General features: G+C 45.6%; 1 protein-coding gene across 4 annotated transcripts in view; it reads left to right on the forward strand.

Annotated features, from left to right (window-relative positions):
- The window catches only part of LOC132380411 (tyrosine-protein kinase Fyn-like), a 300,099-nt gene that overhangs the window by 171,663 nt on the left and 103,505 nt on the right, over window positions 1–24,931 (forward strand). Inside the window, exon 1 of one of the 4 annotated variants that reach the window (XM_059949174.1) lies at window positions 8,246–8,347. The exons of the other annotated variants lie outside the window; for them this stretch is intronic. The gene's annotated coding sequence lies outside the window, so the exon portion shown is untranslated. Of the gene's footprint in view, window positions 1–8,245; window positions 8,348–24,931 lie in introns of those variants that run through there. 4 annotated transcript variants of the gene reach the window in all.

The following is a 24,931-nucleotide window of genomic DNA, read 5'->3' on the forward strand; positions in this document are numbered from 1 at the left end:
CCAGGGCTGAAATAGCTAAGACAAGGGAGCATAGCTTTAAGGCACTTGGAAATGGATACCGAGGGGATGTTGGGTAAGATTTTCACACAGAGCGTGGTGGGTGCGTGGAATGCACTGCTGGCGACGGTGGTGGAAATGGATATGATAGGGTCTTTTAAGAGCCTCTTAGATAGGTACATGGAGCTTAGAAAAATAAAGGGTTATGTGGCAGGGAAATTCTAGGCAGTTTCTAGAGTAGGTTATATGGTCAGTACAACATTGTGGGCCGAAGGGCCTGTAATGTGCTGTAGATTTCTATGTTCTAGGTTCAATGGGGATAATTTGACTCAACGTCACTTGTCCCATCATTGAAACGTTCCCATAACCAATGGACTCACTTTCAAGGACTCTTCATTTCTTGTTCTCGATATTTATTGCTTATTTATTTATTATTATTATTTTCTTTTTGTATTTGCACAGATTGTCTTTTGCTCATTGGCTATTTGCCTCTATTGTTGTGTGCAGTTTTTCACTGATTTTGTTGTGTTTCTTTGTATTTACTGTGAATGCCCTCAGTATCTCAGGGTAAGGTATCGTGATATATGTACTTTGATAATAAATTTACTTTGAACTTTGGGACTTAATAGAATGGGCTTATTTTCCGTAAAGCAGAGAGTCTGAGGAGGGACCTGTGGTGGTCAATGAAGTTATGGGAGCCTAGCTAAAGATAAGTTTTCTCTATACCAGAGATATCTAATACCAGAGAAAATTGGTTTAAGGTGACAAGAAGTTTCGAGGGAATCGGAGGTAGAACTATTTTCCATGTAGAAGAGTGACTGTAATCTGAAACATTCTACCTTAAGGGTGGCGGAGACGCTCAATAAATTTAGAAGTGTCTTTAATGCTGAGTTCCTCCACCATTTTGAGTGTGAATGTCACTTTGACTCTCTAAGACGTTGTAGGCTATGAACCAATTGATCCTAAATGGCTTTAGTATGGTGGTTGTCCATTGTATCGGACGATGACAGGAAACCTGTGTGAGAGAGTTTTTGAATTGGAAAAGCCGTTGCATTGGGGCAGTTCCACTGTCTCGATCTCAGAAGTCCAGTGGTACGAACAAGCATCACAAACTGGGGTCTTCCTTGGTTGCAGTGGATGACAGTAATGACTTGTGCCTTGTCATGCCCTTCACTGCCAACAAAATATTGCAGAACTGCCTTCCTGGCCAGTGGATCTCACTGTAGATCTCATCCACCGGGCATGTACCTATCTCACTGGGGTAGGAGGTCTGCTGGCTACCCTCACCTGGTTTAACCCACCTGTCAAAGTGGTGTAAAGGGTTGTGGCTACTGTCGCATGGAAACAGCTACTTGGAGTCACAGGTGAGAGCTGAGTGTCCGGTGGGGACCGAAGGTGAGAGAACTACCCCAGAATGGACACATAATCGAGCCATTCAGCACAGAGCCTCATGCTTTTCCACACCATGTATATGTCAACACTCAATGGGACTAGTAGGGGTACTTGGTGGTCAGCATGGCGTAGGTGGGCCGAGGCCAGTTTCCGTTCTGTACCGCTCTGTCTCTAATTTGTACATTCTCTCTGTGAACTGTGTTGCCTCGCACAGTTCAAAGACAGCCCTCCTATTTGGGGGTGCTGGGGGCAGGGGCATGGTAGTGTAGTGGTTAGCAGAAAGCTTTAAAGCACCAATGACCAGGGTTCAACCCCTGTCACTACCTCAAGTAAATTCTCCCTGTGATTGCGTGGGTATCCTCCAGGTGCTCTGATTTCCTCCCACTTACCATTTAGTAGGTTGATTGGTCATTGTAAATTAGGCTAGGGATAAATAGGTGGGTTAGTTGCTGAGCTGTGTGGCTTATTGGGCTGGAAGGAAGAGTTCCATGTGGTATCTCTAAACGTTTTTCAATAGCTTTCAAAGGTACATTTAGTGTCAGAGAAACGTATACAATATACATCCTGAAATTCTTTTCTTCACAAACATCCATGAAAACAGAGGAGTGCCCCAAAGAATGAACGACAGTTAAATGTTAGAAAGCCAAAGCCCCCCCAGCTCCCCCCCCCCATGTGTAAACAGCAGCAAAGCCACACCTCCCTCCCCCACCAGCAAAAATCATCGGCTCCTGCCACCGAACACTCAATCGTGCAGCAAAGCATCAATAAAGACACAGACTTGCAGTACCCCAGAGACTACTCGTTTACCCGGTATTCAACATACCACAGGCTCTCTCTCCCCCCAATAAGGGAAAAAGAGTTTTCTCTGTTTCACAGCGAGAGGGGGAGACACAACAAAGCAACTCGCCAATTTATGGTGTTAAAAGTCTGTTGCATTGCAACTTCCGAGCTCTGTGCCCAAAGAACGCGTCTCTGGGCACACAGCCAGCAGCCAGCTCGCTGCTTTTGATCTTCCGTCTCCCGCAGCGCATCAGGCGACGGCAACACCGGTCTCAGATCCGCCCGCCTCTAAAGCCACGAAAGTCCGGCAGCCTGAAGGTGCGCCAGTCTTCCAGGTCACATCCACGGCACGTCAAAAAGCGGCCAGTCGTGAGACCCCGAGAGCGGGTCCCATTTCAGCAAAGAGCCGAAGTCAGCGTGTAACTCCAGAACCTTGAAAGGGGAAAAAAGGAGATATTTAAGATAGAAATGGAGCTGTTGTTACTTCTTTGGGTGATTTTTGAATCGGAAGGCCTGCATGTAGATAGTGAACACTGAGCTGAACTGAACTGAAGTCTGCCTTTTGAATTTGTGTTTTATATTCTATGTTTTCATTGTCTTTTCTTGCGGTTTAGATGATTCTTTTTGCACGGGGGGGGGGGTTGATGTTTGATATTTTTCTTTGAATGGGTTGGTTCCTTGGTTCTTCTTCATTTCGTGGCTGTCTGTGGGGAAGACAAATCTCAGGGTTGTACACTACATACCTACTCTGACAATGAATGTACTTTGAACTTTGAGTAAATAAATGAAACAGTTAAGCAGCTTAGAAAATTCTGTTCTGTTGGAGCCATGGTTTCGGTTCTTTAAAAGGGGCTGAAGAACTCTTGGCCTCTAATTTTAACTCTGCTGTTAACTCCGACAACCCTGTAAATTTGCTAAGCATCACTTCTGATCTCAGTTAGGGTGCCTGGTGACAGCTGAGCATTGACTCCTCTCAGCCTTGTCACAGAAATGTGTCATCCTCCCAACCCCCTGGTGCAATCTATCAGAGGAATCATTCACAACTCCGGTGGATTGTGTTTTGATTGTCACATGTGCCGACAAACGGTGGAAAACACAGATAACTCTGACAAAGCTGTTAGTTAAATGGCGTAATGCAGGAGCTTTGAGAATTAGCATTACTGTAAGTTAAAAGAGGTGCAATCTTGTATGCACAAGAGATTCTGCAGAGGCTGGAAATCTTGAGCAATTCTTCAGTGACCTATTGTTCACTGTGCAAATCTACCCTGGTTTGTCCTCCCAAAGGTCAAGTTCAAGATCAGTTTATTGTCATTCAACCGTACCGTGTACATCATCAAACAAGACAATGTTCCTCTGGACCAAGGTGCACCCGCACAACACATTAAGTAACATCACTACAAATAAATTAACAAGTAATAAGGTGCATTGATGACACAAGTTAAAAAGTAAGCAGTAAGCACAACTGTGATGAGACCTGGGTGGCAGCAGGGAGATCAGGTTTGGGGGAAGAAGCTGTTTCTCATTCTAACAGCTCTTGTCCTAATGCTACGGTACCTCCTGCCTGATGGTACGGTTCCAAAAGATTGTTGAATGGACGGAAGAGATTATTGGCATTGCTAAGGGCTCTGTGTACAACACCTCACATGTAAGTTGGGACATCAGACCAGAAACCTTCTGGTTTAAGACTGTGCTGGTGAAGCACACTGACGACTAGCTAGCAGCAAATGCACCTACTGAATACCTTATTAATCACACTTTTTCTGGGAAACGATCACTACAATCGATAGTCTGGAACTTCTCTGTCAGAGCTGAGCTTTTGAAACACCTGTATGACCTGGCAATTTTGGAGTGTGAACTGAAGTCCCAAAGGTACAGGATGGTTGGGGCGTGGCATGTGTGAACTGAATCGTGGTGGCGCGGGAGTGGGGAACGAGCCAGTGGATGGCCACTAGTGGAGTGGACCAGGTAGAGTCGTGGTGACGGGGCCTGTACCCAAGGTCGAGGAACAAGCTGGCGTTTGGCTGATTTAAGCATCAGGCCAGATTGGGAAGCTCAGGACAGGCTGAATCGAGGCGGCGGGGCCAGAGGCGAAGAGCAGAGGTGAGGAATGTCCCATTGTTTGGCCAATTTAAGCGCCAGGCCAGTTTGGGAAAGGTCAGCGTGTTGGGGCCAGAGGCGAAGAGCAGAAGTGAGGTATGTCCCATTGTTTGGCCAACTTAAGCGCCAGGCCAGTTTGGGAAAGGTCAGCGTGTTGGGGCCAGAGGCGAAGGATACACCAGTGTTCAGCTCACTCCTCCACGAGGTTTACTTTGCTCTGTGCTGAACTGAGGCTGTGGCCTGCAACTAACAGGCCCCAGAATCAGCTGTGACTGACTGCGTGGCTGAGACCTCACTTTCATGAACTTATGTTATTTTCCTACTTTAATTGTTGTGCGATTTTTGTCTTTTTTTGCATTATGGTGGAACGAGCTTCCAGTAGAAGTGGTAGAGGCAGGTTCAGTATTGTCATTTAAAGTAAAATTGGATAGGTATATGGACAGGAAAGGAATGGAGGGTTATGGGCTGAGTGCGGGTCAGTGGGACTAGGTGAGAGTAAGCGTTCAGCACAAATTAGAAGGTCCGAGATGGCCTGTTTCCGTGCTGTAATTGTTATATGGTTATATGGTAATTGGGTGTTGGACAGTCTTTTTTAATGCATTTTTGGGTTTCTTTGTTTTGTGGCTGCCTGTAAGGAGACAAATCTCAAGGTTGGATATGGTATGTGTACTTTGATAATAAATGTAGTTTGAACTTTGAACTGTGTCTCAGTCACTAGGGTCATTGATACAACACCTTGCAATTCTTTATCCAATGTTACAAACAGGGGAGAGGTTTAGAAATGTCAATGTATGTTTCATGATTCAACCTCTGACTGAGGTGCATTGAAATGAAATGACCAAAATGACTAGTACATATCTCTGACGTATGGCAGGATTGTAGAGTACAGCCATGGGTTAATTCTGAGCTGAGTTAGCTCTGAAGGATTTTATTCTACATGCCGTCTGCAGAGAACCCTCTTGCAGCTCACATTCAGAGCTGTCTGGGGCCACGCAGGAGACTGCCTAACACATGCCGCCTGTCGGTTTCTGTCGATTAGAGACAAGCGTCGTTGACTACCACCTCCCAGAGCAGGAACTTAATCACCAGGAACCTGCTTGGCCTGGCAAATAGAGTTCAAATTTTTCCCTCCTCCTCCCCTCTTCCTCTATTCCTCTGGCTTTTTACTACTCAGCTGCCTATCACTTCCCCCTGGGTCCCCTCCTCCTTCCCTTTCTCCTGTTGTCCACTTTTCTCTCCTGCCAGATTCCTTCTTTCCAGCCCTTGGCCTTTCCCACCCACCTGGCTTCACCTCTCACCTTCCAGATATCCTCCTTCTCCTCCCCCCTCCTTTTTATTCTGGCCTCTTCCCTCTTCCTCTCCGGTCCTGAAGAAGGGTCTCAGCCCGAAACATCGACTGTTTAGTCATTTCCCCAGATGAGTTCCACTGAGTCCCTCCAGCATTCCTGTGTGTTGCTCTGGATTTCCAGCACCTGCAGATTTTCTCATGTTTGTGATGTTCAGGTTAGATTGTTGTGAGTGATTTTACTTGCACTCTGTCCATTGGTGGGAAGCGAAGGTGGTCTGACTTTGCCCTCATGATGGAGGGCTGTGAATGCAGGCTCAAGTCTGCAACGAGGAAGCATCATGTTAGCCTATCGGTGAGCATGCTGCTATTACAGTCTGAGTTCGGAGTTCAATCCCAGTGTCCTCTGTAAGGAGGTTTGTACATCTTTCCAGAGTGCCTGTAGGTTTCCTCTGGGGGCTCTGGTATCCTCCCACAATCCAAAGACCTACTGGTTACTAGGTCAATTGCTCATTGTAAGTTGTCCTGTGATTAGGCTAGAGTTAAATCGGAAAGTTGCTGTGTGGTTTGGCTCAATGGGTTGCAAGGGCCTATTCTACTTTGTATCTCTAAATAAAGTAAAATTTTATTTAGACCCAGCATGTAAGTGCAATTGCAAGGAAAGTACGACAGAGCCTCTACTTCCTTTGGAGTCTGCGGAGATTCAGCAAGACATCTAAAACTTCAACAAACTTCTACAGATGTGTATCGGAGAGTGTATTGACTGGCTACATTATGGCCTAGTATGGGAATGCCAATTCCTTTGAATGGAAAATCCTACAAAAGGTAATGGATTCAGCCCAAAACATCACAGGTCAAGCCCTTCCAACCATTGAAATGCTGTCAGAGAAAAGCAGCATCTCTCGTCAAAGATCCTTATCACCCAGGCCGTGCTCTTTTCTCGCTGCTGCCATCAGGTAGAAGGTACAGGAGCCTCAGGACTCGCACCACCAGGTTCAAGAACAGTTACTGCCCCTCAACCATCAGGCTCTTGAACAAAGGGGATAACTTCACTTTCTTGCCCATCTATTGACATGTTTCCACACTTTAAGGACTCTTTGTCTCATGTTCTCATTATTTATTGCTATTTACATTTGCACAGTTTGCTGCCTTCTACACAGTGCTTGATCTTTCATTGATCCTGTTCTACAGATTTGCTGAGCATGGCCTGGGTGGTGAGGATCTCTGATGATGGGTGTCTGTTTTTCTCTAACAGTGTTTCCCTGTGATGTGCCGGGCAGAATCCACTACCTTCTGTTAGATTTTCCGTTCAAAGGCTTTCAAGTTTCCAAAACAGGTCATGATACAGCCAGTCAATATACTTTCCACTGCACATCTATAGAAGTTGATCAAAGATTTTGATGTCAAGTTTAATATCTACAGACTCCAGAGGAAGTAGAGATGCTGCTGTGCTTTCTTTGCAATTGCATTTACATGCTGGGTCCAAAACAGATCATCTGAAATAGTTACACCCAGGAATTTAATTTGCCAATCCTCTCTACCTCTGATCCTCTTGATGAGGGCTGGCTAATGGACCTCTGGTTTCCCTCTCCTGAAGTCTACAATCAGTTCCTTGGTCTTGCTGACATTGAGTGAGATGTTGTTATTATGCCACTCAGCCAGATTATCAATCTCCCTCCTGTGTTCTGATTCATCACCACCTTTGATACGGCCCACAACAGTGGTGTCATCAGCAAACTTGTATATGGCGTTGGAGCTGTACTTGGCCTCACAGTCACAGGTGTAAAGCAAGTAGAGCGGGGAGCGAAGAACGTTGACTTGTGGTGCTCCTGTGCTGATGGAGATTCTCATCTCATCATTGTGTGCCACGTCGTATGACATCATCATTACATTCCATATCATATGATGTGGGCGATCGTGGTCTTTCAATGACCATGATTCTTCTTGGCAAATGTTTCTGCAGAAGTGGTTTGTCATTGCCTTCTTCTGGGCAGTGTCCAGATGGGTGAGCCCAGCCATTAGCAATACTCTTCAGAGATTGTCTGCCTGGCGTTGGTGGTTGCAGAACCAGGACTTGTGATGTGCATCAACTGCTCGTACGACCGTCCACCAACTACTCCATGGCTTCACGTGATCGGGGAGGGTGTGGGGGGGCTAAGCAGGTGCAACACCTTGTCCAAGGGGGACCTGCAGGCGAGCAGAGGGAAAGAGTGCCTTACACCTCCTTTGGTGGAGATGCATCTCCACCTGCCAGCACCCCCTCCCCATCAAAAATACCTCAGATGTTCTCAATTTCCTCCTCCGCACAGTTTGGCTGCTGCCTTTCCCATATTGTAATGGTGAGTACTGTCCATAAGCATTGGCTTGGCTGTGAGGTGTCTTTGAAAACGTTTAGATGGTGATAGGTGCTTCTGAACACTGTTCTTGCTTACGGTGGGCAAAGCTGGTCCACTTTCATCCGTCTGTCAGCACAGGGCTGAGATGTATCTTTAACAAGTTGAACACAGCAAGCCAATGGCCTCTGTTAATTCTGCTGGTCAGCCCAAGTGGAACCTCAGTGTCTCGCCTGTCACCATGCAGGAAGTCCCATCTGAATGAGAGCCACAGCAAGACAGGAAGTCTGGCTGAATGTCACTGTCAGACCAGCTCGGAGCTAAAGAACATTCTCATCAGAAAGAGCCTCTGTGTGCGAGAAGAAGAAGGAACGATGATTTGAATGTTGATAACTAGGACTGGATGAGGATGTTCCGTGAAGCAGACGGCACTGCAGAACCTAACTTGTAGCTGAAATTCAGAGTAAGTCAGTCTTGTCTAAACTATTGCTTCTTAAAGCTATCATTGGACCCGCAATATTCTAAACCTTCCTAACAGCTATCAGCCCAGTGAGTGTAACACAACGACAGTCCACCGTGCAGTTTTATTTAGTGTTTATGAGTCTTTCCTCTTTAAATAACATCGTGCAGCAGTCTGGGCCACTGCAATGGCAGGGTGGGCATCCAGATATAATTGCTTCCTACTGTTTAAGGGAAAGGCGATGACTGTATCAACTTCTCAGCTCCTCGGCATCTGCCACTGTAGGTCAAACAGAATACTGCTTCTTTGCATGATATTATACTTTTCACCCTTTCCCGAACTGTTGAAATCTGTTGCCGTAAACTGCTTGAGGTAAATTTCGCTGAGAACATTTAAAAATTATCAGGCGTAACTCAACAGCAGGTTCAGCCTGCTCAGAATTTCGGCAGATAGAACGTATAACATGCAAAGACGGGTGAGGATGTGGCAGGTAGAATGTAGAGTAACACACACAAAGTGCTGGAGGAACTCAGCGGATCAGGCAGCATCTATAGAAATGATGCTTCGGGCTGAGACCCTTCATCAGGACTCTCTTCAATAGATGCTGCCGGACTTTCTGAGTTCTTCCAGCATTTTCCGTGTGTTGCTTTGGACTTCCAGCACCTGTAGAATTTCTCGTGTTTGAGGTGGAATATAGTACAGGGAAGTGCAAGGTTATGCATTTTGGTGGAAAGAATAGAGGAGTAGACTTTTCTCCAAAATGGGAAGAGGATTGAGAAAATGGAACTGCAGAGGGAATTGGGAGTCCTTGTTCCTTTAGGGCAGGAGGTTCCCAATGCCATGGACCTTAAGCGAGGGGTGTGTGAACCCCTGCTTTACGCGGTAACTTGTGGCTAGACTCTGTAGTAAGGAAGGCAAACGGAATGTTAACGCTCATTTTGAGGACCAGAATATAAAAGCAAGGATGTAGTGCTGAGTCTTTTTAAGGCATTGGTCAGAATTCAGTTGGAACACTGAGAGAAATTGTATCTAGGGAAGAAGGCGCTGGTTCTGAAGAGGGTCCAGAGGAGGTTTAAAGGAATAATCCCAGGCTTAATGTATGATGAGCATTTAACTCCACTGCGCCTGTACACGATGGAATTCTGACAGATGAAAAGGGGGCATCAATAAAATCTATTGAGTCCTGAAAGGCCTTAATAGATGGGACATTGAAAGGATGTTTCCATTACTAGCAGAGTCCGGGATCTGAGAGCACAGGCCAAAAATAGAAGGGTGTTCTTTTAGAAGACAGATGAGAAGGAATTTTGTCAACCAGAGGGTGGTGACTCAGTGGAATTTGCAACCACAGAGGGTTGTGGAGGCCAAGTCATTGGGTGTAGTTAAGGTAAAGATTGACGGGTTCTTGACTGGTAAAGGGGTTAATGATTACATCTAGAAGGTAGCAGAATCGTTGGTTCATTAGGTGCCGTGTTGTATAACATAGGCGATCATGGTCCTTCGAGTCAAGTCAGTTTATTGACATTTAACTACATACTGTACATGTATACCATCAAATGAATGACATTTGCCTGGACCAGAGTGTTAAAACCAGGATAATTATAATACATAATAACTTATTAGTTAGGATGAATTATTCATAAATAAACAAAGTAAAGTGCATAAATTAAATATTGTAAACTGTAGAACAGATTAACCGGTCGAATGCGATGTGGCAGGGAGTTCAGAATCCTAATGGCCTGAGGGAAGAAACTGTTTCCCATCCTGACCGTTCTTGTCTTTATGCATCGGAGTCTCCGGCCTGATGGTAGAAAGTCACAGAGGATGCTGGAAGGATGGGTAGGATCCTTGGTAATACTAAGGGCCCTGAGTACGTAGCACTCCTGAATAATGTCCCCGATGAATGGTAGGGAGACCACTCCGATCCTATAGGCTGCGATTGTTTTTGGCAATTTTTCCACAGAAGTGGTTTGCCATTGCCTCCTTCTGGGCAGTGTCTTTACAAGACGGGTGACCCCAGCCATTATCAATACTCTTCAGAGATTGTCTGCCTGGTGTCAGTGGTCACATAACCAGGGCTTGTGATGTGCACCGGCTGCTCATACGACCGTCCACCACCTGCTCCCACAGCTTCACGTGACCCCGATCGGGGGGTTAAGCAGGTGCTACTTCTTGCCCGAGGGTAACATGCAGGCTAGCGGAAGGAGGGATTGCCTGCCACCTCCTTTGGAAGGGACGTATCTCCACCCATTTCCAAAATCTCAAACACTGATAATAAATTTACCTTGAACTTTTTGAGAGGAAACCCACGTAGTCACAGGAAGTACATACAAACTCCTCACAGGCAGCGGTGGGATCGAACAGCTGGTGAGTTGCATAGTGTTGTGCTGACCGCTGTACCTCTGTGCCTCCCTATCTACCTGTATTACAGCTTACGGGGGACCATGGTCCCCCGTCCGTCAGCATTCCTTTATGACAGGGTTCCCAACCGTTTTAATGTATTGGACCCCTGCCAGGAACCGAGGGGTGTGCGGACCCCAGGTTGGTGACCCCTGCTTTTTGCCCTGCATTTCACAGTATAAGTCCCCTTTGATCCTCACCCTCTTTGACTTCCCAAAGTGCATCATCTCACAACCTACCTGATGGTGACCAGCCTGCACTGCACTCTTTCTGTCACTGTAACACTCTATTCTGCCATTGTTTTCCCCTGTACTACCTCAATGTACTGACATGACCTGTATGGATGACATGCAGAAGAAACTTTTTCACTGTACATGTGTGACAATAAAAAAATGAATTAACCAATTTATTGAAACCCTTCCAATCTGATGGAACTGGATAAGGGAGATGTTTAGAGTGTTTTTCACTGGTGGGGGAATCTGGAACTTGGTGGCATTGGTTCAGAATAAAGGGGGATACATTTATTCTTAAACAGACACTCTGCCTCTGACTGATTCAAGACACTGCCAAAGATTCATTACCCATGCCTTAAAACCAGTCACTTCCGGCAGATCAGCCGTGGTTGGCAGCTCATCTAGGAGAAGGAAAACTCTGATCCCCAACCTCTGTTGCCTTGCAGCTTCACCCTGTCATGGGGGAGGCTTCGGGAGTAAACCCTGAGGGAAAAATCCGGAACTGGAGTCCAATAAGGCCGTCCTACATTGAGTTTAACGCTAACTGGTAACTCCTATAACACTACTATTGCCAAACCGTATCAGTCTCTGCTGTTCCCTTGGGTACATCAGATGCGTGGAGAGGGGGAGCTTGCTACACGGGCAACAGCTTGCTTCCCATATCGTACTGCCCTGGCCTGCGTATCTAGACAGCTAGGACGCAACGTCCATGGTCAACCCTGACCGACGGAGGGTTGGCCAAACTGTGCACATACAAAAAGAAAGAAATAATAATAAATAAATAAGCAACAAACGTTGAGAATGTGAGATGAAGAGTCCTTGAATGTGAGTCCATATACTGTGGAAACATTTCAATGATGGGGCAAGTGAAGTTATCCCCTCTGGTTCAAGAGCCAGATGGTTGAGGGAAGTAACTGTTCCTGAACCTGGCAGTGTGGGTCCTGAGTCTCCTGTACCTTCTTCCTGGTGGCAGCAGCGAGAGGAGAGCATGTCCCAGGTGGTGGGGGTCTCTGATGATGGATGCCGATTTCCTGCTTTTGAAACATAGAAAAGTGTTCCTCCCCAAACTGCCTGCCTGGTCACGTGAATTTGACTTCAATTTGATTAAGGTATTAGCTGGAAAGAAGATGTGAAACATTTGGTACCTGGATAATTACCAGCTAAAGGCACTGCCAAATACGAGGTTGGCATAAGGGAATGCATTTCTCTTTTCTCACCTGCTGCCAAAGGCTATTTATTTCAAATGTATGTTACAGCAAAGCTCCATTTGTGGGGGAACGTTTTCAATCCTGTAAACATACACAGAATTTGATTCAAGGCTGCCAAAGATTCATCAGCTGCATAACTATAAATCATTTGTGAAGGCAGATCAGAGTGTTGGGGACAGGTCAGAGTGTAGGGGACAGGTCAGAGTGTAGGGGACAGGTCAGAGGGTAGGGGACAGGTCAGAGTGAAGGGGACAGGTCAGAGGGTAGGGGACAGGTCAGAGGGTAGGGGTCAGCTCAGGGTGTAGGGGATAGGTCAGAGGGTAGGGGACAGGTTAGAGGGTAGGGGTCAGCTCAGAGTGTAGAGGACAGATTCAAGATTCAGGAATGTTTGTTGTCAGAACAGAAGTGCAGAATCAGAATCAGGTTTAACATTACCGGCATATGTTGTGAAATTTGTTGTCTTTGCAGCAACAGTACACTGCAATACATGATAACAGAGAAAAAAAACCTGTGAATTACAGTAAGTTCATATATTAAATAGGTAAATTAAATAAGTAGTGCAAAAATAAAAGTAAGAAAAAAAGTCGTGAGGCAGTGTTCATGGGTTCAATGTCCATTCAGAAATCGGATAGCAGAGGGGAAGAAGCTGTTCCTGAATTGTTGAGTGTGTGTCTTCAGGCTCCTGTACCTCCTCCCTGTTGGTAACACTGAGAAGAGGGCATGTCCTGGGTGATGGGGGTCCTTAATGATGGACGCCGCCTTTTTGAGGCATCGCTCCTTGAAGATGTCCTGGATACTGTGGAGTCTTGTGCCCATTATGGAGCTAAGTTTACAACTTTCTGCAGCTTATTTCGATCCTGTGCAGTAACCTCCCCCCACATACCAGATGGTGATGCAGCAAGTTGGAATTCTCCCCACGGCAGATCTGTAAAAATTTGCGAGTGTCTTTGGTGACAAACCAAATCTCGTATCCAGCCGCTGCCGTGTCTTCCTGGTGGCTGCACTGAGGGATTGGGCCCAGGAGAGATCCTTGGAGGTGTTGACGCCCAGGAACTTGAACTTAAACAAAAGGACTTTTATCTGATGCAGCACAAGAAAACCACAGTAAGCATAGAAACACAACAAAAACACATTAAAAATAAATACATTTGATTAGATTATATGCATTGACTGATTTCATGTACTGTACAGAAAGTGACATGAGCTGCGGTATCAGTGCATAAGGTGACCACCAGAGCCTTGTATCTATCTTCTGTCTGAATTGTATGTTGTGTTCCAAGTTTTATTATGGGCCACAGTAATTTGTCACGCGGGGTTGGGTGTGGTAGATATTATTGAGCATAGTCACATATTCACCCTTGGTTCCCATTAGTTTAGTTAAAAAGAGACTTAGTAAGGACTTGAATATTTTTTGTTGACTGCTTATTTTGCTAATTTTGTTATCACTAATATCATTAATTTCTGAGTTGTTAGACTGGTTTCATTAGTTTTTATCGCTTTATAAGTTAATTCGTCTTTGCTGGTTTCATGATAAAGAATTGAGTGTACTTTTATCCAATACTTTTTCTGACCCGATAATATTTAATTTATGCACTTTACTTTGTTTATCTGCACATAATTCATTTGTAGATTTAATTCTTACTTTTCTAAGTTCCTGTGTGTTATGTGTACTACTGTGTTTTACACCCTGGCTTGGAGAAACATCATCTCGTTGACAGCATACAAGTATATAGCTAAAGGACAATTAACTTGGTTTGACTTGACTTGGAACTCAGTGACTTGCCACACATTGTTAATTCCCTCTCAGCAGTTTTGGTCCATTTTTCAAGTGACTTTGACAAAAAATGAGAGGGTAGTGGTGTGGTGAGTTAGTAGGTGGAGGTGTTGGTCAGCTCGGTGGCTTGGAGGAAGTAATTGTTTCTGAGTCTGGGGTCCTGGCGTTGATGCGCTGCAGCCTGGTGAGAGTGGGGTAAATGGACAAGAAAGGTGCCTTGAAAATGGTATTTGCATAATGTTACTAGGAGTTGGATTACCAGAGCATATTTTTGTCCTTTTGATGACTTTGCACTCTAGGAGAACTGAAGTGACTGCAAAATAATTTGTCCATTCCTTTCATTTAACTTTTTTCAAAGTGCTCGGCAGTGCCTCTCTCACTTCTGTTCCCATCAGGTTTGGAGAAGTACCAGTTCTCTTTTTGAAAAGAGTCGAAGTTGCAGCTGAAACACAGATGGCTTCCGATCAACTGCACAGCCCTGCGGTGCGGGCCCATGTGAACGGCAGTTGAAGCTTTTGTTCGTACTTGCCCACAGTTCCTGAGGCAATCGTGTTTGCTGCTTTTTTTCCTGCTGATTAACACTTTTCCGGAGCACATTTTGCCAAATGCACGGACCGTGAAGCAGCAGCTAATCTGGCGTGGCTGTGACCGGGAGAGAGTAGCAGTGTGGACGGGTGGGCAGAGTGCTGCATGTAGCTGTGGTCTTCGCAGTGTAAAATAAACCCACAGAGCACTTAGTGCTGAAAGAGTTTTAGGACATAGAACAGTACATCGCAATACAGACCCTTTGGCCATGATGTTGTGCCGACCATTTAACCTTTCCTCCCACATAGACCACCATTTTTCTTTCATCCACGTGCATATCTATGAGTTTCTTTGTTTGCTTTATTTGTCACATGTACATCGAAACATCGAAGCATACGGTGAAATGCATCATTTTGCATCAAATCCAATCAGTGAGGATTGTGCTGGGCAGCCCACAAATGTCGCTGTGCTTCTGGCAGCAACGTAGCATGGCCACAACTCATGAACCCTAACCATACATCTCTGGAAAGTCATGGTAGTTGCTGGCAGGACTGGACCCACGCGAGGAATAACGGACTCCCATGTATTGATGGAAACAAAGGGTTAGATATAGGAGTGCCCACAGAGCATGGGAGTCACAACTGAATGAGACCGTGAGAAAAATCATTCTCCATAAACACAAGGACCCCCCCCACCCCCCCAGAGCCAACCAAGAGTCCCCTTTAAATAATCATAGAATGCAGGAAACCCGTGCCAGCCACAATTGACCTGACAATTACCTGAAAGCACAAGGGCTTAATGGCGCTTGTTAAGATAGAAAGCCGCAGAGGCACGTAAGGCTGATGACAGGAATGTGGGAGGAAACCAGAGCACCCAGAGGAAACCCACACGGTCACGGGGAGAACGTGCAAACTCCTTACAGGCAGCAGCAGGAACTGAGCCCCATTCTGTGTTCACAGACTCTGTAAAGTGTTTTGGGGGGAAAATGAGGCATTTCAATATTCTTGTGACAAATAATGCTAGTCTATTCTACCACTTTCTATGCCAACTTGTCCCTCGCATTGCCTTTAAACTCCATGCTCTGAACTAAATGCAAGCCTTTAAACTCCACATTCTGAACTAAATGCAAGCCTTTAAACTCCACATTCTGAACTAAATGCAAGCCTTTAAACTCCACATTCTGAACTAAATGCAAGCCTTTAAACACCATGCTCTGAACTAAACGCAAGCCTAAACACTGATCTCCACTCAGCCTTCACTCTTCTAGAGAAAAACCTGTGTTTGTCCCAGCTTTCCCAACATCTAGTTCCCTCTACGGGTGGTAGGATGGAGATACGTCTCTACCAAAGGAGGTGTAAGTCACTCCTTCCCTCCGCTAGCCTGCAGGTCGCCCTTGGGCAAGATGTAGCTCCTGCTTAGCTCCCCCACCACTGATCCCCGCCGATCAGGGTCACGTGAAGCTATGGGAGCAAGTGGTGGATGGTCGTATGAGCAGCTGGTGCAGATCACAAGTTCTGCTTACGCCAGTACTGATGCCAGGTAGACATATCTCTATAGAGTATTGATAATGGCTGGGGTCACCTGACTTGTAAAGGCAATGGAAAACCACTTCTGTAGGAAAAATCTGTCAAGAACAATCATGTAATGGAAGACCATGATCAGCTACGTCACATGACACAGCTCATAACGAAAAAGTACCATCAAATCCAGGCAGCAACCTGGTGACTCTCTTCGGCACCCTCTCCAAATTTGCCACATTCTACCTGTAATATTGTGACTAAAATTGCAGGCAGTACTCCAAGTGCAGCCTGAGCAAAGCCTTATATTGTTGCAAGCTGCTTGTATGTAGCTACGAACCTTCACAGATTATGATTGAGCCTGAGGAATAGTTTCAAAGGCTTGAATTCTCATGATTTAATGTGTTCACTTAAGAACAAAAATAAAATTGTATTCTAAATGTCCATAATACCAGAGACCATGTTTGGTCCCACCTGGATACCCCAACCAAATGTCCACAATGTCGGAGGCCATGCTTGTCTTTCCTTTCTGTTTCAACTGTTTGTTGGTTGACCACTTGTTGTGACCACTGAGGTACTCAGAGGGTCAGGCAGCATCTGCAGGAGGAGAAGCCGTTAACATTTCAAGTCAAAGAGCCTTTGTCAGGACTGGGGAGAAAACAAAAACAAGTGAGACAGAAACAGGAGCTTACACACAGTGGTCACTGTTATAAACACAAGAAAGTCTGCAGATGCTGGAAATCCAAAGCAACACATGCAAAATGCTGGAGGAACTCAGAAGGTCAGGCAGCATCTATGGACATGAATAAACAGTTGAGGGTTCAGGCTGAGACCCTCCTTCAGGACTTGAAGTCCTGAGTCCTGAAGAAGGGTCTCGGCCCAAAACATTGACTGCTTACGCTTTTCCATAGATGCTGCCTGACCTGCTGAGCTCCTCCAGCACCTTGTGTTCGATATTTGTTACCCACGGTGCCTATACAATGTCCACTGTGTATACATTCGTGGACTTCAGCTGCTGTAGCCTATCCAGTTCAAGATTCAACGTGTGCTGTGTGTTCAGAGATGTTCTGCTACTCACTACTGCTGTAATGCGTAGTTACTTGAGTTACTCACGCAAAACGCTGGAGGAACTTGGCAGGTCAGGCAGCATCTATGGAAATAAATAAATACTCTGTGTTTCGGCTTGTATTGTCAACAGTTTATTCTTTTCCATAGATGTTGCCTGACCTGCTGAGTTCCTTCGTCATTTTGTGTGTGCTGCTCCGGATTTCCAGCACCTGCAGAATTTGTGATGTTTGATATTTAAGTGATTGTTGCTTGAACCAGTCTGGCTATTCTCCTCCGATCTCTCTCACTAACAAGACATCTTTGCCCACAGAACTCTGCTTGTTCCATGTTTATTTTGGTTTTTGCATCTTTCTCTGTGAACACTAGAGACTGTTGTGTGTGAAAATCCCAGGAGATCAGCAGTTTCTGAGATACTCAAACCACCCCGTCTGGCACCAACAATCATTCCATGGTCAAAGTCACTCAGATCACATTTCTTCCCCCATTCTGATGTTTGATCTGAACAACAACTGAACCTCTTGACCATGTCTGCATGCTTTTATGCATTGAGAAATTTAGAATTTTGAGTTTATTTAAATCTTACATCCATCCCACAACGTGAGGGAGTAAAAATCTTTGCGTTATGACTCCGTCGCAATGTACAGACATGTGAGTTTAAAAGTCTAATGGCTTGTAGAAAGAAGCTGTCCCGTAGCCCAATGGTCCTGGCTTTAATGCTGCGGTACTGTTTGCCAGACAGAGGCAGCTGAAACAGTTTATGGTTGGTGTGTCCCTGATGATTCTCCAGCCTTTCCTGCTGCATCTGCTGCTGTAAATGTCCTCACATCCACAGATGCGCTGGGCTGTCTGTACCGCTCTCTGCAGTGCCCAGCGCTCAAGGTTGGTGCAGTTCCTGTACCAGGCGGTGATACAGTCAATCAGGGTGCTCTCAATGGTGCCTCTGTGGAAGGCCTTGAGGATTTGGGGGCTCATGCTGAACTACTTCAATGTTTCAATAGGTACATTAAATGGCAGAGGAATATATACGGTATGCATCCGAAGGTGGAGGAGATGCTGCTGTGCTTCCTTTTGCCACAAAGCTGGTGTATATAGTCCAGGTGAGGTCACCCTCTCAACTGCAGACCCATTGATGTTGATCGGGCCGAGCCTGTCTCATTCCTCCTGTAATCCACAATCAGCTCTTTAGTGTTTTGGACACTGAGGGAGAGGTTGATATCCTGGCTGATTAGACAATTGCATTAATGAGCAGATGTACCTAATAAAGTGGCCTCTGTGTGTAAGAGACTTGGGTGGGTAAGTTGTACTTTAACAATGGTGTCCCTTTTCGATTAGACGTGAACCAAAACCTGGTGCTACAAGGAGTTTTGCTCTGCTCTGGATGAGATTTCCGTCTGTCTCTTCCGCCTTGAACATAATCAGCATTGTTTGATTCCGTTTTTGTCTTCGATAAAGTGCTGACCAAAACTCACCTCCCCTCTCCGCAACTTAAAATAATTTCTTTTCGTCTCTTTCTCGCTTCTGTGAACGGTCTCTGACTGAAGCTTTAACTCTGTTCCTTGACCCACACAGACGCTAATTGACCTGTGGGATGTGGAAGCTTTAGAGAGGGGGCAGAGGAGATTTACCAGGATGTGGCCTGGATTAGGGAGCAGGCCTTATGAAGGGAGGTTGAGCGAGCGAGGGCTTTTCTCTCTGGAACGGAGGAGGATGGGAGGTGACTTGACAGAGGGGTACAAGAGGATGAGGCATAGACAGAGTGGACAGCAGAGACTTTTTCCCAGGGTAGAAATGGGACACAATTTTAAGGTGATTGGTGGAAATGATAGGGGGATGTCAGATGTGAGAGTAATTGGTGCATGCAACATACTGCCAGAGTGGAGATAGAGGCAGATACATTAGGGATATATTAGAAACCCTTAGATATGCACATGGATTAAAGAAAAAATGTTACTAGAATAGTCATGGAGACATAGAAAGTACAGCAGAGAAACAGGTCCTTCAGCCCATCTAGTCCATGCTGAACCATTTAAAACTGTCTACTCCCATCGACCTGCACCCAGACCATAGCACTACCATCCATGCGCCTATTCAAACTTCTCTTAAACTTTGAAATCAAGCTTGCATGCACCATTTGTGCTGGCAGCTCATCCCACACTCTCACAAACCTCTGAGTGAAAAAGTCTCACCTCATGTTCTCCTTTAACATATAGAGGTTTATAAAATTATGAGGCATGTAGACAGGGTAGGGGGTAGGAAACTTTTCTCCAAAACTGAGTCAGAATTAAGTTTATGGTCAGTGACACGAGTCATGAAATGTGGTGTTTTGTGGCAGGAGTATAGTGCAATACATTGAAGTCACTCTAAGTTGCAAGAATAAATAAATTTTGCAAAGAAGAATAGTGAGGAGTGTTCATGGTCTGTTCAGAAATCTGTTGTAAAGGGGAAGAAGCTATTCTTCAAACATTTTTAAAGCAGGTGTCTACAACCTGAAACCGTAGATATTGGACGGTAGGGGTATGGAGGGCTATGGTCCTGGTGCAGGTCGATGGGAGTAGGTAATTTAAATGGTTCAGCACAGACTAGATGGACCGATGGGCCTGTTTCTGTCCTGTACTTTTCTATGACTCTGTGACTATCAGACTAATTAGCAGTTTCCACAGCTCCAAAGAACACACATCCAGTCTCTCTGGTGACTCCCGCAGCTGAGACGCTCTGTCCCAATGAGCACACACCGTGCCAAAACCAAGGATTCCGCTTTTCCCTGCCAGCGCCAATGATCTTAGTGACATCTGCAAACCTGCGAGCCACTCCTACTTTCACATCCGAAAGTGGGGTGTCACAGCCGTTATTGCAACGTGACACAACACTGGCAACGTTCGAGTCCTGCTGCGGCCTGTCAGGAGTTTGTAGCTCCTCTCCATGGGTTTCTGACACAGAGCTCGCTGGCGGGACCGGACCCAGTCACTGGCAACGACTTAACCCAGGGACGGAGGAACAGAAGACTACCTGTGAAGAGATGGAAGCAAGGGTTTAGACACAGAAAAACCAACAGAGCATCAGAGGCACAACCAAGTGACACCCTGAGATGGGACTTTCTCCTCAAACACTCAAGGACCCAACGAGAGTCCCCTTTAAATAATCATAGAATGAGGTCAGAATTAATCATGTAGTGCTGGTCACAATTAACTTTTCAAGATTAAACCAAAAGCACCTGAGCTTAACAATGATTAAATAGAGATGCTTGAGAAACCCTGAAGCTCCACACTTTACAGCAAGTCACAGAACCTCGCAGTGCTTGTGACAGTTTCCTCCAGGTGCTGAAGTTTTCTCCTATATTCCTCAGACGTACTGGTTAGGGTAGGTGAGTTGTGTGCAAGCTATGTTGGTGCCAGAAGTGTGGGGACAATTTTGGGCTGCCTAGCACATCCCAAGTGTGTTGGTCATTGATGCAAGTGACACATTTCACTGTCTCGATGTACATGGATAAACAAAACTAAAGATTGCTCTTTTAAGATCAACCTGCATAACAAGGAACAAGGGTCCCAGCAATGAAGCATTTCACAAAAACTTAGACCAACTTCTGTAGATGCGCAGAGGGGAGAATGCTGATTGGCTGCATCACGGCCTGGTACAGAAACACCAACACCCGGGGATTATAAAGTCCACAGAAAGCAGTGGGTATTGCCCAGTCCATCACAGGAAAAGCCCTCCTCACAAACGAGCACATCTCCAAGGAGCACTGCCACAAGAAAGAATAATGCATCATCAGGGAACCCCCTCAATCCAGGCCATGCTCTCCTCTCACTACTACCGTCGGGCAGGAGGTTGTTGGAACTGAGACCCCAGCAACAACTGTTTGCAAACAGTTCTCACTCTACAACCATCAGGCTTCTGAACCAGCATAGATAACTTCATTCACCACAACTCTGAACTGACTCCACAACCTCAGCAGGCTCAATTTCAAGACTCTACAACTCACGTTCTCGGTATTATTTGTTAGTTGCTCAGTTTGTCTTCTTTTGCACATTCTGTCAGTCTTTGTTTATGTAGTTTGTTTTGTAAATTCTATTGTATTTCTTTTACCCCTATAAATGTCTGCAAGAAAATGTATCTCAAGGGAGTTTATGGTAACATATACAAACTTAGAAAGTAAGTATATTTTGAACTTTGATCCCTATGGTACACCTTTGACCACAGTCTTACAAAGGCAACAACAACCCTTGGTCATCATCCATTTCCTGCCATTGCCAAGAAAATTTCATATCAAATCTCCCAGGCTATCCTGAATCACAAGGGCCTTTGGACTCAAATCCTGCATTTGACGAAGTCCTGACTGAGGCCCTCGTGACTCCAGATGCCCCTGCAGTCTTGGTCCAGATGTAGATTGAAGAGGTGAGGAGACAGGTTAAGCTTTGTCTGTCAAATGTATAACTGAAACATCAAAACATAAAGTGAAATGGATTGTTTCTGTCAACGAACACACAGTCCAAATACGTGCTGGGGGCAGACAGCCCCCAAGTGTTTCCTAGCTTCCGGTAACGGCAAAGGGTGCTCACAGCTCACTGGCCCTCGCCCACTCATCTTTGAGATGTGGGAGGAGACCGGAGCACTTAGAGGAAACACATGTTAACATATCAGGAGTACTTGATGAGAAATCTCATTGAAACCTGCTGAATGTTGAAAGGCCTGTATAGAGTGGATTTGGAAAGGCTGTTTCCAATAGTGGGAGAGCCTATGACCAGAGCGCACAGCCTGAGAATGGACCAGAGATGAGGAGGAATTTCTTTAGCCAGATGGTGGTGAATCTGTGGAATTTATTACCATAGGCAGCTGTGGAGGCCAAGTCGTTGGGTATGTTTGAAGCGGAGGTTGATAGTTTCTTCATTAGTAAGGGTGTCAAAGGTTATGGGGAGAAGGCAGGTGAATGGGGTTGAGGGCAACAGAATCTGATTTAATATCACCGGCATGTGTCGTGAAATTTGTTGTTTTGTGGCAGCAGTACAATGCAATACATAAATAATAAAAACTCTGATTTACTCTGTGTGTGTGTGTGTGTAAATGTATATATATAATAATTAAATTAAATAAGTAGTGCAAAACCAGAAATAAAAGTATTGAGGTAGTGTTCATGGGTTCAATGTCCATTCAGAACTCAGATGGCAGAGGGGAAGAAGCTGTTCCTGAATCATTGAGCGTGTGTCTTCCAGCTTCTGTTCCTCCTCCCTGGTGGCAGCAGTGAGAAGAGGGTATGTCCTGGGTGATGGGGGTCCTTAATGATGGATGCCGCCTTTTTGAGGCATCACAATGAAAAAAATCAGCCATAGCAGAACAGACTTGATGGGCTGAATGGCCTGATTCTGCTGACCCTCTCCACTGCTGGTGCTCCAGTGTAGACCAGCGACTGTAGCAATCAACTGAGAGTTCATGCCTTCATCACGTCTGCTCTCGCGACTCGCTTGCGAACATGCCAGTGGAATAGCCGTCAGATTTTCACAGCGGTGAAGGTCCTGCTTGCGTACTGTGACACCTTGCTGTTGTAACCAGTGACACTAAACCCTCTCACTGTTTGCATGACGTTTGGCTGAAATCAATGGCAGTTCCTTCCATTTGCTGCAACAGGTTTATTGAAGTGGAACGAGTGCAAGGCCCAGCAAAATTGTCAAAAAGGCAGGTGGGGTCACCGAGGGGGGCTGAAGATAAATAGAAAGAAAGGACATCAGGGGAGATGTCGGGGGTGTGTGTACTGTGGTGAGGTTGTGAAGATGCCAGTATACATGACCGTAGAGTATTACCCAGATGACCAGCAAACAAAAATAATTCCTCTCACAAAATGCTATTATAGAATAGTGTTCTATATCAAGCCCTTTGGCCCATAACCTATGCTGAGCTAATTAAACCAGTAATCTAGACCCTTCTATTGAAACAATATCCATATTCTTCTCACATTCATGTGCCTCTTCAAGTGCTTCTTATGGTAAATGCCTGTATTTGTATTGGCCCCCGCCACCACCTTAGCAACACATTCCAGACACCCATCACTCTGTTAAAAAAAACTTGCCTCACACATCTCCTTTGAACTCATTCCCTCTCACCTTAAGTGCATTCCAAACACAGGAAAATCTGCAGATGCTGGAAATCCAGAGATTTCTCGAAATGCCGGTAATTTGACCCTCCTTCACCATTCTGCCATTCCCGTTTCCCTCTCTCACCTTACCTGCCCATCACCTCCCTCTGGTGCTCCTCCCTTTCCTTTTCTACCATGGTTTTCTACTTCCTTCTATCAAATTCCCCCTTCTTCATCCTTTTATCTCTTTCGCCAATCAAATTCCCAGCTCTTTACTTCACCCCTTTCCCTTTCCTGGTCTCACCTATCACCGTGTATTTCTTCCTGCCTTCGCCCCACACCTTCTCTATCTGACTTCTTTTCTCCAGTCCTGATGAAGGGTCTCGGCCCGAAACGTTGACCGTTCGCTCTTTTCCGTAGATGCTGCCTGGCCTGCTGCGTCTCTCCAGCGTTCTATGTCTGCGTTGCTTAAATGCATTCCCACTGGTATTAGACCCTAGGGAAAACACATAGGAAAAAACGAGTGTAGGGTTTGCCTCTGAAGGTCCGTGGTGAGGATTTCATTGTGCGCCGGCAAATACAGCGAAGATTGTTCAGGTAGCGCGGTGGTTAGCGCAACTCTTTACAGTACCAGTGACCTGGGTTCAATTCCCGCTACTGACTGTGAGGAGTTTGTACATTCTCCCCGTGACCGTGTAGGTTTCCTCCGGGTGCTCTGGTTTCCACCCACGGTCCAAAGATGTGCTGGTTGGTCATTGCAAATTGTCCTGTGACTAGGCTAAGGTTAAATCAGAGGATTGATGGGCAGTGCGGCTCGAAAGCCCAGAAGGGCCAGTTTCACGATGTACCTCAATCAATAGTGTTACAAGTACCAATTTAATAACACTTTTAAGCACAAAATTGGGCGTTGAAAGTCAGAGAGGTTGAGGGCAAGTGAGAAACCACCCAAATCTTAGTCTGTTGTTGGAGCTATTTTTGGCACATGGTACCATCATTCTGCATGTCACTGAGCTCAGAAAGCCCCGAACTGGCACACATCGGCTGACCCTGGCTCAGGCACGGCTCACCTCTTCTCTACCAGCGACGCTTGGTGTCACTATTTCAGCACGATGGCTGGCCGGCTGGTGGGTCATCTGTATCTCTCACATGTACCAAGATGGACCGATTTCATGAATCAGATTGATTATTTCTTCTAACTTGAGATACAGCACGGAACAGGCCATTCTGGCCCTCTGAGTCATGCTACCCAGCAACCCACCTACTTAACCCAAACCTAACCTCAGGACAATTCACAATGACCAATTAATCCATCTACTTAACCGAAGCCTAATCTCAGGACAATTTACAACCTACCAACCGGTATGTCTTTGGGCTGTGTGTGAAACCCATGCAGTCATGGGAGGAACATACAAACTCCCCACGGTCAGTGGCGGGATTAGAACCTGGTTCGCCGGTACTGTAAAGCGTTGTGATAACCACTACGCTACCGTGCTGGCTCATTATCGCGGACATGATATGAAATGTGTTTCTCTGTGGCATCAGTGCAAAGCCATCAAAATCCATCAATTACAAAGCAAATGTGTTCCATTTTGTAAGTCCAATAACTTTGTTATGTGCCGTGTCGTATGATGTGGGCGATCATGGTCTATGACCATGATTGTCCTTAGCAAATTGTTTGAGAGAAGTGGTTTGCCATTGCCTTCTCCTGCCAGTGTCTTTACAAGACGGGTGACCTCAGCCATTGTCAATACTCTTCAGAGAATGTCTGCCTGGTGTCCATGGTTGCATAACCAGGACTTGT

Source organism: Hypanus sabinus, chromosome 24 (assembly GCF_030144855.1).
Source record: "Hypanus sabinus isolate sHypSab1 chromosome 24, sHypSab1.hap1, whole genome shotgun sequence".
In the NCBI taxonomy this organism is placed as follows: domain Eukaryota; kingdom Metazoa; phylum Chordata; class Chondrichthyes; order Myliobatiformes; family Dasyatidae; genus Hypanus; species Hypanus sabinus.